The sequence below is a fragment of the Triturus cristatus genome, chromosome 5_2 (assembly GCF_964204655.1).
Source record: "Triturus cristatus chromosome 5_2, aTriCri1.1, whole genome shotgun sequence".
Taxonomy (NCBI): domain Eukaryota; kingdom Metazoa; phylum Chordata; class Amphibia; order Caudata; family Salamandridae; genus Triturus; species Triturus cristatus.
This window is the reverse complement of record NC_140588.1, coordinates 12,382,822-12,407,131: the sequence shown is the minus strand read 5'-3', so window position 1 is coordinate 12,407,131 and position 24,310 is coordinate 12,382,822. Positions and strand designations below refer to the sequence as shown.

The following is a 24,310-nucleotide window of genomic DNA, read 5'->3' as shown; positions in this document are numbered from 1 at the left end:
GTGAGCCTGCCGGAGGACAGCAGGCTGAGAGGAGGAGCACTCGTATGGATTACAGCAGGGCTTGCAGAGCAGCGCATGCACGCTGCCTCTAGGCTCGACCTAAAAAGGGAAGGCTCGGGCTAGGCAAAAGGTTTATCTTAGCAGGTTGATGTGGCAGTGTGAAACTGCACACATAAACACTGCAGTGGCAAGCCTGAGACATAGTTAAAGGTGTACATCAGTGGGTGGCACAATCAGTGTTGCAGGGCCGCTAGTAGCTTTTAATTTACAGTCCCTGGGTACAGGGGGTACCACTTTAGTAGAGACTTATAAGTACATTAAAAATGCCAATTGGGGATGAACCAATGTTACCATGTTTAGGGGAGAGAGCACAAGCACTTTAGCAATGGTTAGCTGTGGTAAAGTGCACAAAGTACTAAAGCCAGTAAAAACGAGGTCAGGAAAGGGAAGGAGGTAGACTAACAGTTGGGAAGAAAACAACCCTAGGCTGTCAGGTCTAACAACATGCTAGATAGATACATGTTTAAATAAAATGATTGGATAGGTGACAGCTGTAACTGCTTCTGAATGAGGGTGGGATGTTATAAGATTTTGGTTTCTTTGTATTTTTGATGAAAGCAAAAAGAAATATGAGAGTAACTATTACTAACTAGATTACCGTGAATTTAAAGTGAAATCGAATTGATTCACTCTTGTCTGGGCAGTTACTAGACACTGCTTGGTGCAATAATTCCTGAGCGTAATATTACCGTCTTCAGGCTTGTATTGTTCGTCCAAACCTTATTCCAGACACTGAACTAGAGCCTTACTTGAGCCACACCTGGGAGCAAACTCTGTTTAAGTATTTGGTTTTGTTGTGCAGTTTTATATTTTTGAGTATTTCCCGATATCAAATGCTTCTTGTTGTTACGAGTTTAGGGGTGGGCGGAATTTGCGTAGTCGCACTACGCAAAGCTCCGCGAAACGGTAAAAAATCTCTGCGAACACGAACAAATTCCGCGAACACACGGAATTGCTTGTTTGCAACGCTTTTTTCCTGTTCGCGAATGGTGTTTGCATGCTCTGGGGGAAATATCTTGCGAACACGCATTTTGAGAACTCCAACAAGTACAAAAATCTGCAAAGCCGCGGAACACAGAATTTTGGGCAATTCCATGTTCTCCGCGGAACGCAAAATTACCCAAATTCCGCAAATTCCGCGAGCGGAATGGAATTTACCACCCAGGTCTAGAGTTTATACGTTTGGTCATTGAGTGACTAAAATTGGTATGTGCTCATATGGAGGATTTGGTCTCTCAACCCTCAACCATCTCATATCATTATGGTTGTACTCTTGATTTAATTTCGGTTGTCTCTAAGATGTCTGAGTCAGGAAATTAAAAGATGTTTAATACGTGATTAATAATGACATTTAACATTATGCATATTCATGTTAAAAGGTCCTCTCATTATTTTTCTTTAGTGCATTCCGAAAAAAGAAGAAACTACTGATTCCACTTTGCATGATCCAGCAGGTAGTTTGTTACAATTGTACTTTGTTCTCAAGTTTAAACTTGCTTCATCTTTCAAATTTAAACATTCTGCTATTTTCCATAAGCTAATTTTGCAAAATTACCACAAGACGTTAAAGTTCAAATTACGAACGTAAAACCTTCAGGGAAAATTCAAATATGTTGATTCTGGAACAATAACTGTGTACCCTTAGGGCCTGATTCACAGAACTAATCTGAGACAAAATCCTAAACGTACTACTTTTGGTTTCACAGAAGACATTTAGTAGTAGTTAAGTTAGGATTTTGTCTTAAGTTTGACTTAAGACAATCTCAAGACAGACTTAAGACAGACTTAAGACCAGTGGCGGTGCGTCCATTAAGGGCGTTGGGACGTTGCCCCACCCACAGCATGGCCACATTCTTCCTCGTTAACTTAAACGAGGAAGATTGCATCCTGACTCGAAATCGGCCGGCCGGAGACAGAACACGTCACTGAAGGGGGTGGGGCAGCACTGCAGGGCGTGGTTGTTGTTGACTGACAGCAGCAGCAGGGCAGGCCCAGTGCGCATGTTCAGGTTTGGGCTAGTCATTTTTCGCACAAGCCTGAACCTGCGCACTAGTTAGCCTGCAGTGCTGCTGCTGCACATTAGGAGAGCGAGCGAGGGCTGCTACTGGCCAGTGGCCGCAGCCCCCGGTCTCCTATGGGCGGGGGCAGTCCCTGCTCGAGTCAATCCTGGAGCTGCTGGAGCAGCGTTTGGATTGGCTGAGATGGGCTGCCGTTGTCACCAGCCACTCAACCGAAGGCGCCAACGTGGACCCCGGCCCAGGAGCACACAGCAAAAGCGGCGCGGTCTGAACTGGCAGTGAGGTAAGTTTTTTCAAATTTTATTTTTAAACCCCCAGCCCCTCACCCCAGTGCGACCCCCCCCGCGTGAACCCCCCCCCCCCCCCGCAAGTATTGCGAGCCGCGACTGACTATTTTGTGCCGGCGGGTAGATTCTCGCTGCGCAGTGTGCACTGGTGCGTGTTATAGACGTCTTTGCGTGTTCCTTTGACCTCCTGTAGTGTCGATAGTCGCTCTTGTTATTCCAGCGTGTGTGCCGGTATTCCTCAAAGTTGCCCATACTTGTCACATCGATACTTGTGCTTTTTTTCTGGTAAATGCCCATACCTCGTGGGTGCGCTGCTTTTCCCGACAGATTCATAGATTTGTTACATATGTGTGTTTATTGTTAATTCTCCTGGATGATTGCTCTGGTTACTTCAGTATGTGTGTGAGATGCTGTGTTTTGTAGATTAGCACTCTGGTCATCGTCGTATGTGTGTTGGTATTTTCCGATGATGCTCCCCCTTGCTACCCGGTGTGATCGGTACTGTAGTACCTCTTTCATTGATGCTCACTCTTGTTAGCTTGTGATTGTGTTGATACTTTTCGTAGGTTCACTCTTGCACGCTGAGCGTGTGTGATTCTATTTGTGTAGGTTCACTCTAGCTTGGAGCGCGTCACGGTAATATCCATAAAAGCGCCTGCCCACGGATTTGCGACCTTTCAAGTGGGCCCGGAGAGCAGGGTCCCCGGGGGGTGAGGGGTATTACTGTTGAGTCTCGTGGTATGCACGAGGCGCCCACTCAACTGGAAATATTTCCTTTATTTCAACTCTGATAGAAAGGATGTCTGTCGCCAGACCGGGACATTCATTTGCAGCGTTGTAGAACATATGGTACTGTGGCACTGTGCAGATCATTAGTTATGTGTTCTGTTCATTAAATGAGAAGCTTTGAAGGATTTAACTTGCGCGTGACTGCAAACTATTTTTATACAGGATAGGGTGAACAAAGTCAAAGTCCTTCTTTTTCTTCATTGTCCAAATGAAAGCACCTTCAAAATCCTGTGTTACAAATTCCAGCTGTACAAAAATAGATTGGGTTTGTTTTAAAAGACATGTTCCATTATCTTCAAGAACCTGGAACACATACAGGGTGCATGTGACAACGGTTTCGCCTCCTAGTTCACTAATGGCACTTTCACTAGGTTGGGGGCAGAGTGGTTGTAAGTTCATGCATAAACACTATCGCTTTTAATAAGTACTTCTCAGTGTAGTGCTTTAACGCATATATTAATGTATTAAACAGCACCCAGCTACAGATAAGAAAGCTTTAAGCAGATGACAATCGGTGTGTTTAGCTGGATTTCAAACATTGCGCAGCGTATTCATTTATTTTTATGCATGGGCATTCCGTCAGCCAATCAGAGGCTGAGGTGAAGGCGCTGGTACCCTGGGCCCAGAGGCAGCGAGAGAGAGTGAGTGAGCGCGGAAGAACCTCAGGGAGAGCTGGGCCGGAGAGAGTTTGGGCCACTGAGGGCGACAGAGAGCAAGAGCGAGAAGCAAGTATGAAACAGTGTGCACGAGGTACACTAGGAGCTTGAGACGAGTGTGAAGTGATGTGCACGAAGTAGGAGCGAGAGAAAGGGAAAGTGAGGCATAGAGACAGAAAGAGAAGGGGGCAGGAGAAAGAGAGGGAGTAAGAGAAAGAGGGAGGGAAGGAGGATTTCACTGGCAATCCCCTGCAAGAGAAATGAAAACACATCTTAATTGCCATTACGGAAAGAGGTTAAATACAAGCTGGGTAAGCTGCTAAGTACTAGGGGACAGATTAGAGGAGAGACCACAGCTAAAGCACAGGTGGCTCCCAAGAACGTAAAGTAAACAGGGTTTATGTGTCGCTGAATGCGAGGGCACTGGGTGCATTCCTGCGTCTTCGGGTAATAGGGAATGTAGCTCGACTGACACTTTGCTTTTACTTTTTAATATAAAATGCAACATTTACTAAAGAGGCCATTATTATAAAAATCTGATTAAGAAACACAATAAAAACAAAGGACGATGTCATTTTTCTTTCTTTCTGTTGTCTCTGCGGCTTTTATTGGTTTGCAAAGCACATGCCTGTTTACTTTCTAGAGTGCCTGTTTGAACATTGTGACATCATGGCAGGGCGCACGTGGAGCCTTTCTCAGAGTCTCTTTATATTATCCGACTACGTCGGCACATCTTAATCATTGTGAACTTTCTGGAGTAGCCAGTTGTGGTAGTTTTAAACACATGGCCGTCTCTCAAGTTTTGCTGCAGAGGACGTGACAGCATATCAAGGAGTGCCATTAGCGAGGGAGTGTCTTTGGCATCCATGAAGTGTGGAGACGAATTTTGCAGTATTGTGTGGCTACTCCCAGAGATGTGTTTGCCAAGCCACCTCTTTCTCAAATTTGCATGAAAATGCACCATTTGGCCACCCGTTTTTCAAAATTTTCTCAGGTCGTTCAGGCTTGCGCGCTCCGCACGCTCGCCACAGTGCAGTATTTACGCCCCACCTCTTTCAAATGTCACCAGCCGCCACTGCTTAAGACCGTCTTATGACAAACTTAAGACAAACTTAAGACCGACTTAAGACAAAATCCTAACTTTACTACTACTAAATGCCTTCTGTGAATACCAAAAGTAGTAACTTTAGGATTTTGTCTCAGATTAGTTCTGTGAATCGGGCCCTCACTGTGTTTGAGAAAAATGAAATCACAAACATATACAGCACAGTTTCTTTATTGCTTATATTGGCTATTTCCAGTAAGAGCTGCCTAAGCATCTAAGTCGCCTCTAGCACTGCCTCAAGAAAGACTGGGCATGGACATCGCTGGGAGCGAGTATTGTTTAGGATCTAACCAGAGCGTGATAAATCTAAAGACCGCAGTATTCAACGGTTTTAAAGCAGAAAGCGAAAAGAAGACCCGTGAATATAAGCCCATGAATTTGTTCAACGCACTGAAGGGTGATTTAAACAGAGGCAGAAGCTTCAGGTGTCAATGTCTCGACTGACAAACTTTCATCTCTCCACTGCCCTCCACCATCCAAGATTCACCAGTTGTAACATTCTAAGGTGACACCTTTCAGATCTGATAACTGACTTATTCTATCCAAGCCCCTTAAGCCTTCCAGAGGCACCAACTTAAAATGCTAGAATGTACCCAACCCACCACACATAAGCAGCACTTCATAGGTGAATGACCACACCACAGTGCCTGTATGTGCCGTTCCCTACAAACTGTTAATTATCAGACTGACGTGTTACTAGCTTTGACTAAGACTGAACCAGTTTTGGTGACATAATGAGATGTGCAACTGACTGCAACATAAATCACCTCTCCTTCTAGAGTCGCTGACAAACCATGTAGTAAATTCTGTCCTAACACAATGTTGCTCCCCTGAAGCATTTGACTAACATATGACTGACACTGTGCAGCCCCACTGGACCAGAGAATTTTGGATGAATTCAGACTTCTAAATGGCACATATCTCATGGAAAGCAAGTGTCCCCCATATGTACCAGATATCTATAGCATTAAACCTAAAAAAAACCCTGTGCGCGAACTCAGGGGCATATTTATGAGCCCCTTGAGCCACCGGAGCGTTACGTTTTGTGATGCTCTGGCAGCGCAAACTGCAAAATCATATTTATAAGGTCACGCACAGACACTGTGCATGGCTTTGAATGGCCTCATAGATATGGAGTAAGGCAAGGCAGTGCAAATCACGGTGTTGCCCTACTGTACGCTAGATAGGCGTTCCATCGGCGTTGCTGTGGGTATACCCATGCAGTACTCATGGATTTTGACAATTCATGTAAACCTGGGGAAGCATCAAAACTCCCCAGGGGAGAGGCAACAAGGAGAAATAACTTTATTTCTCCTTGTGTTTTCCTCTTGCTACATGTGCTGCTGCAGCACACATAGAAAGAGGAAAAAGCCTCCCAGGTGCTCCTTCCTGTACAAAGACAACCCTGCCGATATCACAGGCACCCTTGCACCATGGTGCAAGGGTGTCTGCATTGACACTAGGCTGCTGAAAAGGCACCAGCGCAGGAGGAAAGGCCAGGAATGCACAATATTGGATAAACACAGTGAATTCCTGCCCTTTCACTTAGATGTAGAGCAGCACAGCAAGGTGACTTGCTGTGCTGCCCTATGCCAAAACCCCATAAATGAGGCCCTCATTATCCAGAATATGTTTAATAACAAAAAGCAAAGAAGTTAATAACTGTTAAATCATTTCATTTCAGCAGACTTTATTTCAACAATACATGTCATAAAAGCAATACAGAAATACGATCAGTAGTAATAAAAAAGAAGGAATAGATCAAAATAAATGTTTGACATACAATCAACAATAAATGAAAGCCTAAATATTACAATCATACAGAAATTTTGTAATATTCGTATGTGAAATGCATCATTGGATATCATAAAATCACAAGCAATGAAGTATATGATAAAAGTATGTAAAAAAGTATTAAAAGCAAACAAAAGCCATAAGCATATAAAATGCAGTGAACAAAAGACTGTCATGAACATTTAAGGTACAATAGAGCTACTGATTAACACCATCAAGGCACTAACTAAAAAAAGCTAGGGATTCAAAATTTGCGAACATACGTGACAAGAATTTTCAATTCTATTAAGGACACGGAGGCGAGGATTATGCTTCTCATTTCTTTACTAAGAAAATGCTCAGCAGCCAATCATATTACAGTAAAAGAAAAATAAGGCTACAATACCCATGAACCCATGGGTATGACCTAATAACCATAGAGAGTCTCCTATAAAAGGTCCATAAGAGAATACCACATCCTCTTTCTTTGGTAAGTAGAACAGGTAATTGAAGAAAAAACACAGTCCGACAGCTGGGAAGAACGTGGAAGAAACAACGTAGTTCGATCACTGAGACAAGAGACCAACGGGTCGGAACAGCAGACTTGATGCTTGGATCGAAAGCAAAAAAACTGAACCAGCAGGTATCCAAGAGACAGTCCATGGAGGCAGAGCAACGCGACTCACTTAGGATCAGAACCTGAAAAGAGACATAGAGTCGTAATATACCATCCCTATATGGCAGAAAAAATGTATCTATAGTAACAGGGAGGGAAAACAAACAAGGAATACATCCAGAGTACATCATATAAATACGCAATAAAAGCATAGAATGGAAATAAGAAAAAACAAGTGGGATAATCCTCGCCTCCGTGTCCTTAATAGAATTGAAAATTCTTGTCACGTATGTTCGCAAATTTTGAATTCTATGTCAGGACCGGAGGCTCCGATTATGCTTGGTCAAAGCTGCGCCACCACAACAGAAGCAATATCCACAATCGGTTTATAATAAAAACTTTTAAACATAGAATCAGTTGACCAATCAGCTGCTTTCATAATGTCTATTAAACTCACTCCCAGAGAAAAAGCTTTGGAAGCCATTGCTCCATGAGTTGAATGTGCACCAAAAGCCGTAATATCAATACCTGCTTCACCCATGAGCCATCACACCCATTGTGCTAAAGTAGCAGGGGTCACAGGACGAAAAGGTTTTTGCAGAGCAATCAACAATTGACCATGCATATTCTGTCGAAATTGAGCAGTACTTACCTCATAATCCTTAATACATTGCACTACACAAAGTTTTGGATTATTGGGAAAATTCGGATAAGTAACCGAGGTAGTATTACACTTAGTACGTCTGGATATAGAAAAAGTAACTCCTTCAGGTGAAAAGGTACGACCTGCAAGATCCAGAGCGCGAACATCAGAAACGCGTTTGCAAGAAATTAGACATAACAACATAGTCAATTTTACAGAGAGTTGTTTGCGGGATAAAGAATTGTTGGAGGGCCAAGCCTCCAAGAAACGCAAGACAATGGAAACATCCCATAGAGCAACATATTTTGGACAAGGTGGTTTAACCAACCTGATACCCCTGAGTAATTTAGAAACCAACGGATGTTCACCAGCAGGTTTTCTATTGATAGGAATATGTCCTGCAGAAATGGCAGAGCGAAAATTATTGACAGTCCTATATGCAAGACCGGAGGCGGCAATAGAAGCCAGAAAATTCACAATTCAAAGACACATCTGCTGAAGAGGGATCCACCGCCCGTTGAGCACACCAATCACACCAACGTTTCCATGCTGCGGCATAACATTTGTGTGTGTTGGGAGACCAAGCTTCGCTGATAAATCTGGTAGCGTCTCGCGAAAGGCCTGGGATTTGCCAGCGATCCCCGAAACCCGCCATGCTACCAGAAGGAGTTGACCCGACTCTATCAGTGGATGAGGATTGTTGAGAGGGTCCAATAACAGATTCCACAGCTGGGGAAGAAGGAACGGCATGGCACAACTCATCTCCAGGAGAACTGGGAACCAAGCCTGAGCCCTTCAGAGAGGAGTGATCAGAATCAACTCTGATTGATAAAACTTTGTGCGTGCCAGAACCCTGGAGATCATGACAAACGGGGGAAAGGCATAACACAGATGGGACGGCCAGGGCTGTAGAAATGCATCTGTGGCCAGAGCCTCCGGATCCGGGCGCCAACTGAAAAACAGAGAAAGTTTGGTGTTGAGGCGTGAGGCAAAAAGATCGATCTGGCAGGGACCCCACATTCGAGACAGGGATCTGAATACCCGAGGGTGAAGCCTCCAATTGCTGAAGTCCCGGAGATGACGAGAATTCCAGTCTGCCACCAGATTGCTGTGACCCGGAAGGTACTCTGCAATCACATTGATGTTTCTCTGAAGACAGAAGTGCCAAAAATCCTTGCCGATTTCTGCCAGAATCTCGGAACGAGTCCCCCCTAACTTGTTGACATACCGAACCGCTGACACATTGTCCATGCGGAGGAGTATGCAACAGTTCGTCATGCGTGGAGACGGACAACGAATCGCAAAAGACCCCGCCAGAAGCTCCAGACAATTTATATGGAGAGACAATTCCTCCTGAGACCACCGGCCTCCCGTGGACATTGGACCACAACGGGCTCCCCATCCCCACCTACTGGCGTCTGATTCTATCACCACCTCCGGGGACACTCCGAACAGGGCTCGCCCATTCCAGGACTCCATGTGTTCTAACCACCACAACATCTTCCACCTCGCTTCCTCTGAAAGAGGAATCTGATCCGAATACCGGAGACCTTTCTGGAGATGACGGATTGTGAGCCGCTGGAGTGCCCGATAATGGAGAGGACCCGGAAAGATGGCCTGAATCGAGGAAGCTAACAGACCGACAATCCGAGCTATAGATCTCAACGAAACAAGCTGTTTGTGTAAAATCAATCTCAACTCCCTTTTGATCGTTCTGATCTTCTGAAGGGGCAAGAGAAGTTGGCAAGAGAGGGAATTGACCAGAAAACCCAGAAATTCCATCGATTGCGAGGGAAGGAAAATAGACTTCTGAGGATTCACTAGAAATCCGAGTGATTGTAAAAGATCTATTGACCATTCCAAGTGGATCATTAACAGACGGGGACAATGAACCATGATGAGAATGTCGTCCAGATAGATTATCAGACGAACACCCCGGGCTCGCAGTGACTCCACCGCAGGCCTCAGAAGCTTCGTGAAGCACCAAGGTGTTGACGAGAGGCCGAAAGAGAGAACCTTGTACTCGGACCAGACTCCTTGCCATTGGAATTGTAGAAACCGGCGATGAGGACCGTAAATGGGAATCGACAAATACGCATCCTTCAGATCGAGACGGACCATCCAGTCCCCTTCCTGAAGAAGATCCCTCAAAAGATGGATGCCCTCCATCCTGAAGTGGCGATAGACAACCCAGCCGTTGAATTCCCTTAGGTTGAGAATTAGCCTGGAACCGCCCCCTTTTTTCTGAACTATGAGGAACTTCGATTTTTGATCGTGATCGAATCGACCCGCCATTTTGTGCTCCGCCGCCATTTTATGTTGCCATCAGTCAGGCAGCACGGCGAACAAAGTCTATTCTGCTTTTTCTGCAGCCTGGTGTCGAAATACGCCTTCTGCCTCTGTTTGCAAAGCTGATGTTAGGACTGGCCGAGTACACTAATCCCCGTCTGGTTTTTCTAATCCCCGTCTCAACTATCTGTTGGTTCACACTATTCTTTTCTGACTTTATCTTATCGTCTGGCCTTCACTGTCTTCTGCTAGCATTCTCTCGTTTCACCACTGTCCTCCAACACACACAAACGTATCTCGCCACCTGCAAGTTAGTTACGAATCTGTTAATAAATTAGTTTAATGGAGGGGTGACAAACACGGTTGCTTCGAGTCCTCTGACACTTTGTTTTCAAACCTTTTCTATTGGTCTTGTCCTGTTTTTCAACTTTTCCTATTGGCTCTTTCTTATATGTTCTGGGAGTGTATTTGGTTAATGTATATGTTACCTATAGGGTATATAAGATTGTGCGCCACAGAGTGAAGTGGCAGTCTCCTGAGAACCTACCTTGTGTACTTCTGGGATAACTGTACTAGCTGCAGCTAATAAATCTGATCTTCTAACGCCAAACAGAGTGTCCCGTGTCTCTGTCTAGCTGAGCAGGAGAACCCAGGAGATTAAGGCGTACCCTGCGCCGCCAGGCCCAATTGGTTCTGGTTCTTCAACTAGAAAGATGTTGCTGGAAAAACCCTGAGGATGACGAGAAGTCCGGACGATAGCCCCTTTTTTCAGAAGAGAATTTATTTCCGCAGAAATTATCACCTGATCGTGAAGGGAAAAAACCAGGGGAGAAGGAGGAAGGGGTTGACTCGGGCAACTGAAAAACTCTATTTTGTAACCCTTGACAGACTCTAACACCCAAGCATCGCTGGAGATCAGAAGCCAATTGGGAAGAAAAAACTGAATTCTGCCCCCTAACACGACGTCTGCAGCCGAGATCAAGCTCACCTGAAGCGGAAGAATCGTGATGTCCTCCTTGATTACCGCCATAGCGTCCCTTCCGGAATTGGTGTCGACCTTTGCGGGAAGGGTAGAAGGAAGACTTGTTGGCGTTATAGTTGAAATCTTGACCTCCTCCACGATGGGACTGATAACCACGCTGGGTGGTCTGGTTAAACCCACGGCCGAACGATCGTCCCCTATATCGTCCGACCCGTCCAAAAACCGGGCGAAAAGCCCGTCTAATGGAGATTTGAGCCTTGTCAAGCCTACTGAAAGTGGCCACAAATTTTGTTAACTCCTTAAGGAAAGGATGACCGAACAATAAACCCTGAGCCAAAGGGCCAGACTCAGAAGTGGAGAGCTCTGCCAATTTTGGGTCCAATTTCAACAGGATAGAGCGTCTACGCTCACAGGACATGGCACAATTGGCGTTTCCTATTTGGCAAATGGCCCTCTGAGACCACCCAATCAGGTCATCCGGGTCAACGGCAGTGGAAGACTCCTTGGCCCGAAAGCCTAAGTCAAAACATTTTGTGAGAGGTCCCAGTAAATCCAATAACTTGTCCTGACACGAGCGCCATGCTCTATCAATACCTCTTTTGGGATCCTTGGCATATTTCTTAAGATAAGTCACCATAGTGAGATCCACCTCAGGAGTGTCAGCCAATTTGTCTGCCAAATCAGGCCGAGGACATTCCGACCGGAGACGGGTTCGCACGTCCTTGTCAAGGGTTGACGAATATGAGTTTGGACGTACTCCGCCACTTCCTGAGATGGAAGCCAAGAATAAGAATTAGGGTGCATAATGTCGGAAGGTTCAAAAATAAGGAGTTGAGGATGCGACGGCGCATCAACAAAATAATCCTTCCGAGCCCTCTTAGAAGGAGGAGGGGAAGAAACGTCATGGTCTGAGGATGAAGAAGGAGAGGTGCCATCATCGTCTGTGTGGCGAGCCGGAGTGGATGAAGTCTCCCTAGAAAGCTGACCATAGGAATGCTCAGAAGAGAGGGCTTTGGCAAGCTTCACAAAGTCAGACTTATGAGGATTCAATTTTAGAAGACTTCGAAGAAGACTTGGAGGACTGTGAAGACTTTGAAGACCTAGGCAGTCAACCCTGCTGTACAGCATAATTGGACAAATGACGTTTTAAGGGTGCAATAGCGCAAACCAGCGCTTTATTCACTGACTGTTGAACACCCACGTCAAGAGCCTCAACCAAATCCTGTTCCATGGAGCCAGAGGCTCCTTCATCATAATAATAGTCATCTTCCTCATAATATTCAGCCATGGTAGTACCAAGCGATAGTAAAGCCCACAAGAGGAAGTAATAGTCACTGGTTAGTCAAAATGCCAAAAGCACGATAAGGGGGGAGTGGCAAAACCCCGTAGGCAAGTCAAAACAACAGGTAAGATATAACCTGAAATAATTAAGTGTGGAGGGAGGGCTTGCCAATAAAGAATAAGCCACTCTAGGCAAAGCCTATGCTGTATTATAAAGCCCCACTGTGTAGAAAGTCAGCAGGACGTCAAAATAGGGGCAAGGAAACAGGCTGTGAGCAAAGAGCACTTGAAGCGCTGCTCTCGTGCTGAATTTCGAATAACCTCCGTTTTAGTAAACACACAAAATGGCCACCGCGCGTGCGCGGTAACGGCCGCCTGAATCAAACAAAGAAAGGACTACGTGACCGACGCGCGTAGCCTTTCAGCCCCTTACTCCCGCTCCACTAATAAATTGAAAGCGCGGGCGCTCTGCGCCCGAACCGGGGAGGCAAACACATGCTCCCTGCAACTATGGAAACCAAGCGGCAATGACGTAAAGTCACAGCGGGAGGAGGCGAGCGCACAATGCATAAACTGAATATAGCACACAGCGAGCCGAGTAAACAAAAAACGCCATGATAAACAAAGCGAACGGTGCCTTAACCAATGCAATACAAAGAGAAATGCAACCGCAGAAGAACAATATAGGAAGGCACTTAACTGGCTGCGGAGCAGCACAGAAAGAGGATGTGGTATTCTCTTATGGACCTTTTATAGGAGACTCTCTATGGTTATTAGGTCATACCCAGTGTGTTCATGGGTATTGTAGTCTTATTTTTCTTTTACTGTAATATGATTGGCTGCTGAGCATTTTCTTAGTAAAGAAATGAGAAGCATAATCGGAGCCTCCGGTCCTGACATAGAATTGCTAAATTCCCCTAGGGGTGTGTGGTATCCTCCGCCACAGGGGATCCTTTTCCTAGCCACCCACCCTCTCTCCTAGTGTTCTGTAGGTTTACGCCACTGTGACAGCTGATTAGAATGTCACAGTGGCCAACGTTCGAAGTTGAGCTCCCTGCGCGGACTATTGACGAGAGCGGCGTTCGCGATCACAGCTGTCGCTGGGGTCATCCTGTGTACTTCTTCTAACAAACAACCTTGGGGCATACTATCAAGAGAATTATCGCCACTTTAGCGGCCGTTTTCAGCCAAAAAGCAGCGATAATTCTATCGCAGAATCAACAAGGGCACGCTAACGCGTGTTTCCTTCTTTAAGCAGCCCTTTAAACGCCACTTTGCATGTCTGCGATGAATATCGCTAATGACATGCAAAGTAGGCGTTCCTTTCCATTGCTCAATGGAAATCCACACTGACACTGCAGCGCAAGATTATCAAGCCTCGTGCAAACCCTCGATAAAATAAAATAAACCGCGCTAACCGCGGTTATCGCAGGTTTGTAACGCCTGCTAAGAAACTGACCTAGCCATACTTTTAATGGCAGGTGGATTGAACGGCTGAGGCAACGGGGCATATTATCAAGGAAACGCTATAAATATCGCATTTCCCGCTTTGCGCAATTCTGTTTCAAGCCGCTATCGCTGGATTTAATCGCCGTGGAGATTTGCATTGATAATAATGCGATATCTCGGCGATTAAATCCGGCGATACGCGGCGTTAAACAGAATCGCGCAAAGCGGGAAATGCGATATTTATCGTGTTTCCTTGAGAATATGCCCCCTTGTTCCATCTATACTGAGTCTCTGCGTCCCTGCTGTTGAAATAACCACTTTTCTACACTGGCGACTAGTAACGTGGAAACGGAACCATCGGAAGTACATGTGAGAGGGACCTCAACACGCTAACAAGTATGCTGAATGGTGACTGACAGGAATCGTGGGTACAATAAGGAACAGCTCCCGAATACATTAAGGGAAATAGACCGGGTAAAGGAACCGTAAACACTCACGATCTGTCTGCAATGGAAGACACCTCGTAAATCTTGAGTGAAGTCGTATTTACATTGCCGGTGGGGACTGCGATTCCTCAGACTGCCAGCAGCACTTTGCGTGTAAGATCGTAATTATGAGCACCTGGAGGTCAGGGGGGCGTGTGTATCACACCACCGGGTGTGCTCCTTCACAGACACTCTGCCAGAGTTTCGAGTGGTGTTTTAGCTCTTGGGAGGTTTTTCGAGCGCAGTTTTAAACAAAGGAAGTGGAGGTGTCATTTACTCGCGATGTTGATGAGGTAGCGACGCTGAAAGCAACTTTGTTGGCCCAGGGAGATAACGAATTTGTGAGTAGGTTATGGAGGAAAAAGGACAATTTTCAGGACCCAGGTGTCACTGGTTGGGGTGAAGCAGACGCGGCCAGAGTCACCCGCCGTGTTTGTTGTATGGAAATACTGCCAAGGGCAAGCAACAAAAGGTTATCCCCATGCTAGTTGCACTACTCGCACAGCTGGAGTTGGTGGTGGGAAGATTCGCATCCCAAGGCCCTCACGAGACATTATCCTGTCAGGTGTGTGGTGCGCCCGCTGCTAAGGAAAACACATTCAGCTGAGTCAGTGGTCGAAGTGGGCGGGATCGGCAGAGCACGGCGTGCCCCTACTTCTTTAATTCTATAGCTTCCGTTCCCCAACTTTTTTTATTTTGAACGTGCGTCCCGGGACGTAAGAAATATCCACGACCTTAGAGAAGGCTCGGCCTTCGTGGCTGTTCGGTGACGGGCGGGGAACAGGGAAGGAAAAGGTCTCCGTCTCTTGCTTCCTACCCAGACGAGACAAGCAAGGTGTCCGCTTCTGATCTGCCGCTGGAAGCTGCCCCGTCACCCACCCTCTTTCTTAATCCTATTCCCTCTCTGTCTGTCTAACTCCTTCTCACTTACCGAAAACCATGACTCAAGAAATGGTTCTCACCCTCTCTTTGTTCCTGTCGTTCATTTGTTCCCATGTGAAATGGATGCAAAAAAGAAAACTTTTGCTGGAAATGCCGTTTTTACATTTTTCTATTCCAAAGTGCAGCCTCGGAAATAAAAGGTTGATAATATGAAAAAATCAATAAAAACAAAAATGCGGAGTGTTCTTAAAGTGGCCAGATTGTTTTTATTCAAACCCCAAAAACATTAGCGTCACTTTACCAAGTTTGCCAGTGAAGCGCTGTTTTCCCGGTGGGGAAGTGCGCCAAACCTGGCGGTACTGCAATACCTGGTTGATGGGTGGATTGGAAAACAAAATGTATACGGCGGCTTTGTGTTCACGAATGTGGTCTTTTTAAACCATACTGCTTATGTTTTGTAAGCATATAAGCAGTGGACATTGAAATGGGTCCTTTCTGCGCCCTGTAGATTTCAGGCAAAAATACTCGTTGATTTCTGCATAATGACTGTAAAAGCGTTAAGTTCACCATGTTGTTTCTGCTTACATTTCACATGCTTTATTTAATCTTTCATTCCCTATGAGTGTTTGCTTTTTCCAGGATGTTTTTACTTTTTCTTTTAGACAGCATATTGCTCTTGCCTAGTGCGTAATTTGAATTGAGTCACATCCAGTTGTTTATAGCAGGTCAAATTGGATTGTAGTTGAAGGAAGTGTGAATTTCTCTCAGTGGGGCAGTATGGTGTTCAGTGAGGGAGCGGATGTAGCACTGGGGGCAGAGCTGCCGAATTTAGAACTAGGGAACCAGGTTCAGCCTTCAAGACCAGTCCACCAGACCACTCTCCTGAGGGAGCACATTCCCATGCTAGACCTTAAAAGGCCCTGCAAAACCGGAAAAGCCCTGGTGTCTTAGCACCAGCAGGTGGACCCTAGCAGTGGCAAGTGTGGGTTCACCTTGAAGGCTTGCCCACCATAATCCATACTGAAGTTCACCTCTAGTCTTGTGGGCAGGCCTACGAAGTAGCAGACCCTAGAGCAACAGTGACTCTGTTACTGAGGTCATAGGACCCCTGAGAAGAGCTGGCTCCAGGGCTGTGCGACCGGTGTGACTGCAACGGGTGCTGACTTTGAGTGGGGGCGTTGTAAACTATGGTTTTAAAAGCACTTGCTGCCTCCTTCCTTGCCTACAACAATTTTCGGCAATAATAAAAATGTCATGATAACGCCGGTGAATAAACTTCTTCCTAGAGAGAGATCGGGGTTTTGTTTAGTGGAAGTTTTGACTCATGGAAAGATAGCGCAGAGGGTTAATGTACCTGCTGCAAAGAAAATGTACCATGCACATCACAAAGTGCACATATTGTAAATAGGTCAGTGGGTTACTGCTTTTGTCAGTAAGATCCTTTTGTTACTTGCAGTTTATATGTTAACATCCTAACAAAAAACAGTGAGCTATTAACTTTCATCTAAGAGCTGCAAGCAAACTGCAAGGTATAAACTAGAGCTTTGTTTTTTTCCCTAAGCCTTTGATTATCCTAATGTTGCAAAAAGTGTTCATTTGGATAGAAATCAATAATGATTATTAAAGAGAACCCCCAATCATCGTATTAAGTTTTAAATTCTGAGTTTGTGTTTCTCCAGATCAATCACTATTAAACTATACTCCCTACTAATATGGTTGTCATGTGACTCCTACATCTTGTAGTCCTTTGTCTTATGTAACATTTCCTATACAGTGATTTACACACGTAAAATTGATTGTCTCTGTGTATATTGCTGATGGCAGAAACTCCATGGCTCGGAAACAAATGGCTTGTGCTTCCATTTTTAAGCATATTTGGGTAATTCTGTGATTAGAAACATATCCCTCTTTGTGAATTTATTTTAATGTCAATAACTCATATTAATTGTTAAATAGTCATGTGTATCCATTGGTTGAATTACATAACATAATAAGCTGTAACTGGTCATTGACATGCCAAACAAATACTAAAGATTGGGATGTTTTGCCAATCCTGGCCACCCCTCTAACTCCGCCCACTGACCCCATCCTCGGGTTATTCCCGCCCTCTGATTCTCCGCCCACAGTTCCCCTTTTTTCCCCCCACTTCGACCACTGAGCTGAGTAGACTTTATCCAATGCTTCAGAGCATCGCCGGTCATGCTCACTGGCACAGCTCATAGGCATAAGGAAGTTTTGTGTGCAGCCACTGTCCACGGGAGTTAAAATTGCGGCCTGTCACGCTGATAGGCACAGCGTATCCTCTCACCATTCCCTCGACGCAGTGCTTTAAATGAGAAAAAATAAGTGTAGGTACTCATTAAATCGAGCTAGGGGCATGGCTAGTGGGCGGGGTTAGAGGCGGGGCGTGACATGATGATACTAGGACATTTCTATAGAGTATTCATTTTACCCGTGCATTTCCTTTGATAGTAGCTTCAAACTTCCCATATATGCAGATTAACAGCTGCATATCGTGATAAAGAGTGGTGTGAATACCTGCTGGGAGCAGGCCCTAAATCATAATAGAAGGAGCTTTCAAATCAATACATTCAAGCCATCAACCGCACTATTCAGGCTAATTATGAGTGTGCCTCAGAATAAAAGAGATTCTGGAATACCAGCATTAATAATGAGTACTACGCCAGTTGCAGGACATACCAAAACATGTGAGAAAAGTATCAATATAAACAAAAAAAGTGTTAACTCATTACACAAAATAAAGACCAAACACGATATGTTAAGGTTTGCTTGTCTTGCAATATTTCCAGCTTCTCACTGTCATACTGTTCCTACTTGGTTGCTATTGGCACAATACTTCAAATACACACAGAAACAAGCAGACAATGCACACACAAAAGCATTCCACGCATTTCTTTAAAACTACCTCCTGAGATTGTCCACATTATTTTCCTCTCTGAGCTCGCTTTTTCTCTCACACTGAAACATACACAGAAGCAGGCGCGCACACCAGGTGCGCAACGCCCTTTGGGATCAAAGGGCTTCAAGCCCCCTCCCGACACCCTCCCCCCCCCACCCCTCCATCGTGTGTGTCAGCCCGGGACGAGACAGCTTCCCTGGCACACACAGAGCCGCACCCGAGTACTTCACAGGTCTTTAAAAGACCATTTGCATGTGCATGAGGCTTGGTTGTTTTTTTCACCCCTTTTAAGAGCCCCTGCAGCTCCACTCTGCCTATTGGTGGAAGAATTACCCCCCAGAAATTTGCCTCTAGTTGCGCCTCTGGTGCACATGCACACAAACACTCTACATTTGGGATCGTTACGGCACAACAAGCACAGTGTGAATGTGATTGACAGAGAAGGGCCTTAATGGGCCCTTCTCTATCAAACACAGCAGGGCGTGAAAATTCCAAAACAGGGACATCCTTTGCATAAAGCAGGAGTCGCTGCTGAATGGTTCAGCCGTTACTCACCTACGAGCTGGAGATGCGCTTTGGCTGTCAGAGGGCCGTACAGATCTGCTCCCCTCTGACTGCCTTGAGCTTCGCAGCACTAAAACCAATTAATTTACCTCCAATGAGTACCGGTACTCTCCTTAGCAGTGAAGAAGTGCCGGTACTCTGATAGGTAAAAATAAGAAGTGCCGGTACTCAGTACCGGTGAGTACCGGCCCATTTAAAGCACTGCCTCGACGTCAATTTCCTCACAGGCATCTCCCGCTCGGTGAGGAGAAGAAAGGAGCTGGGGTCACGTCAGCATGGATTTTGTAGTGCGTAAGCAAACATGTTCTAAGTAGTCACGATTCCAGGAGGGTGATCCAGGAAGAGTACAGTTTTTTGTTCTGTCCACAACAAAGAGGAATTAAAACTTAAACTTTACATATGAAGAATGGTTTGTGAGAAGAACTGTGACTTGTAGGAAAACCGTTTCTCAAGCATATGCTGCCACCTAGTGGATAGAACTATTCTTTCACCACTCTGTTCCCAGAGGTTTGATTTTCTTATCACCCCTGCACCGTTTGGGGATGACTGTTCATTTTTCAATATCAGCAGCTCCCTCAGTTTCCTAAAATTATTTTTTTTTTAAAAATTACCCGGTATATAGGGTGGGAAACAGTTGGGAGCTTAAACTTCTAGTATATTGATTCCTTTGTGTTGTACACGGTATTCCCATTAACCGTCTATATTATCCTGTAGACAGCATGCAGAATGTTACTCGTCCACCTTTTTTCTTATCCACCCCAGGGGAACCAGTCCTAAAATAGAACAAGTGGAAAAAGTTTTTCAGAACTATGCAGTGGTTTGTGGACCTAACTTCGGGTTGGAAAGGAAAGTGGCACTTCTTTTGCACTATCTAGGAGCAGAAGGGCAAGAAATATTGGCACATCTGCCTGAGTTGAATGTTAATGACGCAAGAGGACTGAATGAGTACGAAATCAGTCTAAAAAAATTGGATATCCAGTTCTTGCCAAAAATTAGCACGATAATAGAACGCTACCATTTTGGAAAGAGAGGGCAGAATGAAGGGGAAACAGTGGAAGAATTTGTATCAGAGTTAAAGAAACTAGCTGCCATGTGCAAATTTGGGGGCGTATGTGAAGAACGGATACGTGATCAATTCCTGTTGAAGTGTAGAATTGAACGTATACGTGAAGAGTTGTGGTTGAAAGATGACCCGCCCCTGGCAAGATGGCGTATGGTTAGCAGTGGGTAAAAGATCGCTCCCTATCCCGCCAGACATAATGCTTTAATCTTCATCCTGATGAGTATAGGCCCCAGCTAGGCCCGCAGAATACAAGGGTTCGCTCTCCTGTAACAAAAGCTAGAAGGAAGTTGGCACGGAAACTGCAAATACAAAGACAGAGTTTATTAACCCTTAAGGGTGGTCCTACAACCTACACAACACTTCAGTATTGCATAGAGTAGCACACAGAACTTGCGTACGTGGTCCCCTTTTATACACAACAGAGGGGCTCATAAGTGGGTGGATACAACATAGAGCAAACTTCATTACCATTTATGGACATTTTCGATACAGGATCAATATGTGGGCGGAGTTAACAATTTCCTGAGCCCGCGAAAACATGGTCAAACAAGGACTAACTGATAACAGATGTGGTCAAGTCTGGACATGCGCCAGACGGACAAAGGAGCTATTTATAGACTGTTACTAGGCAGATTACAAGAGCAACTAGCGAAAAGGTAGGACTCTTCTCATGCAAAGCACGTGGAGACATAACAATACAAAATGGAGTCCGGACATTAGTCAACATAAGACAAGAAACACATTTTAACTGAAGAGAATCCATGTCTTTAGTGAATGCTTAATCATACCGCTGTTTTAATAATCAACAGACGACCCTTTCAGCATTTACTGAAGACATTCGGCTTGTTAGGATAATCATCATATATGTCAATTTTCATCATCTCTTCCACCTCTTTGTTTAAATGTTTCTGATAGGTGACATTGGCAAGAGCTTTCTTATCAGGAATACAGAATGACACACATAAAGAACAGAGTAAAGGACCAAACTGAACACAGATGCAACAGGAAAACAGAACTGCTACAATAATACAGAGACCAGTTAAAACTTTCCATCCCCATGTAGTAATCAATGCCCAGAACCATCCAGAAAAGGTCCAAGTGCCATTTTCTGTATGAATTTCAGCTGCAATTTTATGCAATTTATTAATAGCGTTATAGACTGATGGCGTGTGGTCAGGAATGAATACACAACAGCTACTTCCGATAATCCTACATGCTCCACCTCTGTCTGCTAACATAACATCTAATACCATACGATTCTGTAACGCAACAATTCTAGGGATTTGTAATTCTTCCGTAAGATTCCCAAGAGCGACAGCAGCTTGATTTGTTACAGCCTCTACAACTCTTGTTAACCGTCGAACCTTCCTACTATTTAGGGCAGCTCCAACAAAGAAAAACAATCCTAAGTTAAAATCAACATACTGCTGTAAGCTAGTGTCAGTTTGGTCAACATCATCAATAGATAAAGTACGTTTATACCTATTTACAGTTACATTGTTCAATAACTTCAAATCTCTATGATAGGATGCAGGTGCTAAGAATACAGGGGGTAATAAAAACGCTACATAACATACTCCGGACCAGCCGGCTGGTAAACGATAATAACCATTATTTCCACATACAAAGTGTGTATTATGGGAAGCTAAGAAAGTACTATTATTTAATCCATCTATATTCAAAACAATAATACAGTCACTAACACCAACAGGAATATGAACCACACTCTGAACACACAGGTCCGCTTGAGCTTGTGCCACTTAAATCACAAATTGTTCATTCCCGGCAGTGTCTCTGGTGTTCGTGAAGATGTAGGGGATCGATTCATTGTCTGGTCGATATTCTTCCCACTCCCATATTGTCCCATTCGCTTGTGGATAGCCTTCTTTATCTTGATGACATTCCCTGTCAAGTCTAAAAAGCAGTCGTCCCACTGTAGGTTTCCGAGTGGCAAAAAGCAAAGTGTACCATGCTCTACAAGAGCCATTATGAGAGAAAGGAAGAGGTATGAACGGCGTTCCTCCTTTCTTCTGATGAGCTGGCATCATACCACATATCCAACAGTTCGTAGCATTTGTAGCAACATGGGTATGATGCAACATCTGGATAAAAGTATTATTCAAATAAGACTGACAATGCTTCAATTCTTGATACGGAAGGGTATAAAAGTAGTGCTCCTCAGGCACTGGAGTAGTCAAAACAAGCAACTCACGGGCAGGAGTTACATCCTCAACAAACCACGTGGTTATACCAACAATAGCTACAATGATAATAAAACTTGTTGCACAAAAAATCTTCTTCTTCTCCATCTTATAGTAAAAGTCAATATCTTCCTGAAACTAAAAGGTTGTCAGAACTCTTCCTCTTAGGCAGCCGTTGATTTCTTCGCCAGTGGGCCAAGACGGGTGTCACTACACTAATGCAGGGCTGATCCCCCCCCCTTGCCTCATTGGCTCTCCGTTTCACTAACCTAAGAGCCGTTCTGACAACGTGTCCTGATACAGAAAGAAATCACTTCCTCGGTCTGAGATGATATCTTCTGCCTCCAGGAATCGCTTGGTCCGGGAAGAGCTCCTCAGTGTCGTTCGGTTCCGCAGCACGGCCTTTCTCTGCAGACAGGATTTCTCGATGGTCGGTCAATACAGCAGGCTCCACTAATCCAGGCGGCACTTTACGACAGTGCAAGGAGTGAATCCAGTTCTTCCGATTGGAGACTCGCACAGCTGTCCTCGTTGCGAGCAAGACTTGCTCAGGACCAACCCATCTCGGCTCCAGACTGTTCGTCCTTTCAAACACCTTGATCATGACATGGTCTCCAGGCCGGAGGTTATGTCCTTCACCTGTGGACCGATCAGGGAGCGCTTTTCGAACCTGTTGATGAATAGAAACCAAATTATCCGTTAACTGTGCCAGATAATCATTCATCATTACACAAGGTACATCATACACTGACTTCGGTTTCGGTGGACCCCAAATATTCATTGGGCGTCCAAACACGATCTCGTAGGGTGTGAGACCGGTCCGAGAATGCGGTATCGATCTAATTGACATTAATGCCAGCGGTGAAGCGTCTGGCCAAGTCAAAGAAGTCGAAGCTTGGTTCTTAGCGATCTTAAGCTTCAAAGTACCGTTATATTTCTCAACCAATCCCGCAGACTGAGGGTGAAACACTGCATGGAACTTTTGGGTAATTCCCAGTCCTTTCAGGACATACTTGATAACGTCTGCTATAAAATGAGGTCCGTTATCACTCCACAACAATCTACAAACACCATATCGAGGGAAGAACTCCTTCAATAGCATCTTGGCTGTAGTCATTGCAGTATTGTCTTTCGTAGGGTATGCCTCAACCCATTTGCTGAAGGCACAAACCACTACTAGAACATACTTCAGATTGTTACAGCGCTCAAGCTGAATGTAATCCATCTGCAAAACCTCAAAGGGTGCAGTGGGTGTTGCAAATCCTCCTACTGGAGTTTGTGTACCCTTTCCTGGGTTATACCTCAGGCAAATCATGCAGGTCTGCACTACCCTCTTCACCGTACTAGCGATCTCCGGATGCTCCCAAACTCGTGTGAGTAATTTTACAATTGCGGACGCTCCGACATGCGCTAGTCCATGTGCCATCTGAACCATAGGTTGTACGAAAGCTGTGGGTAACTTCCATTTATCCATCTGCTTACTTCTCCAACACCCTTCATCATCTAATTCTCCATCATTGGACCATTGCTCCCGTTCCTTATCGGAAGCGGTCCTCTGTATCTCCAACACTTCTCTCCTAGCATCGTGCCATCTTTCTGCCTGTGACTTCACAACATACATTGCGGTAAAGCCAGGCTGCATCGCCGTCTCTCGTGCCACCCGGTCTGCCAAAGCATTCCCTTCTCCAACTTTATCAACCACCTTTTTATGGGCACTACATTTAACTATAGCAATCTTCTTTGGATATGTTAATGCAGTCAAAAGGTTGTGAACTAACTCTCCATACATTATCTGTGCTCCATGTGACGTTAGGAACCCTCTCTCCTTCCAGAGTAGGCCAAAATCGTGCGCCAGTCCGAAGGCATAGCGGCTATCTGTATAAACATTCACACACAATCCTGCACTGAGCTCACATGCTCGTGTTAATGCTATCAGTTCCGCTGCCTGAGCTGATTTCTACGGTATGCGTGCTGTCTCCACTATTGTTTGTAATGTGGTAATTGCATACGCTGCTGAAGTCGTACCATCTGGTAGCTTCAGTCATGATCCGTCCACCCACAGTTCTCCAACTACATCTGTAAAGGGCATATCCTGGAGATCAATACGACCCTTTGTCTGTTCCTCAGTCACAAGAATACAGTCATGTGCTTTTCGTGCTTCAGACTGAGTTTCCGGAAACGGCAACAATGTGGCTGGATTTAACGTTGCACACCTCTTTAACGTAATATGAGGAGCCAAAAGCGTCA

General features: G+C 45.0%; 1 protein-coding gene across 6 annotated transcripts in view; it reads left to right on the top strand.

Moving 5' to 3' along the window:
* Nucleotides 1–24,310, top strand: part of LOC146822587 (fibrous sheath-interacting protein 2-like) — a 638,078-nt gene that overhangs the window by 585,114 nt on the left and 28,654 nt on the right. For all 6 annotated transcript variants that reach the window (XR_014962060.1, XR_014962061.1, XR_014962062.1 and 3 more), the window contains one exon: nucleotides 1,463–1,514. The gene's annotated coding sequence lies outside the window, so the exon portion shown is untranslated. The remainder of the gene's footprint in view (nucleotides 1–1,462; nucleotides 1,515–24,310) is intronic.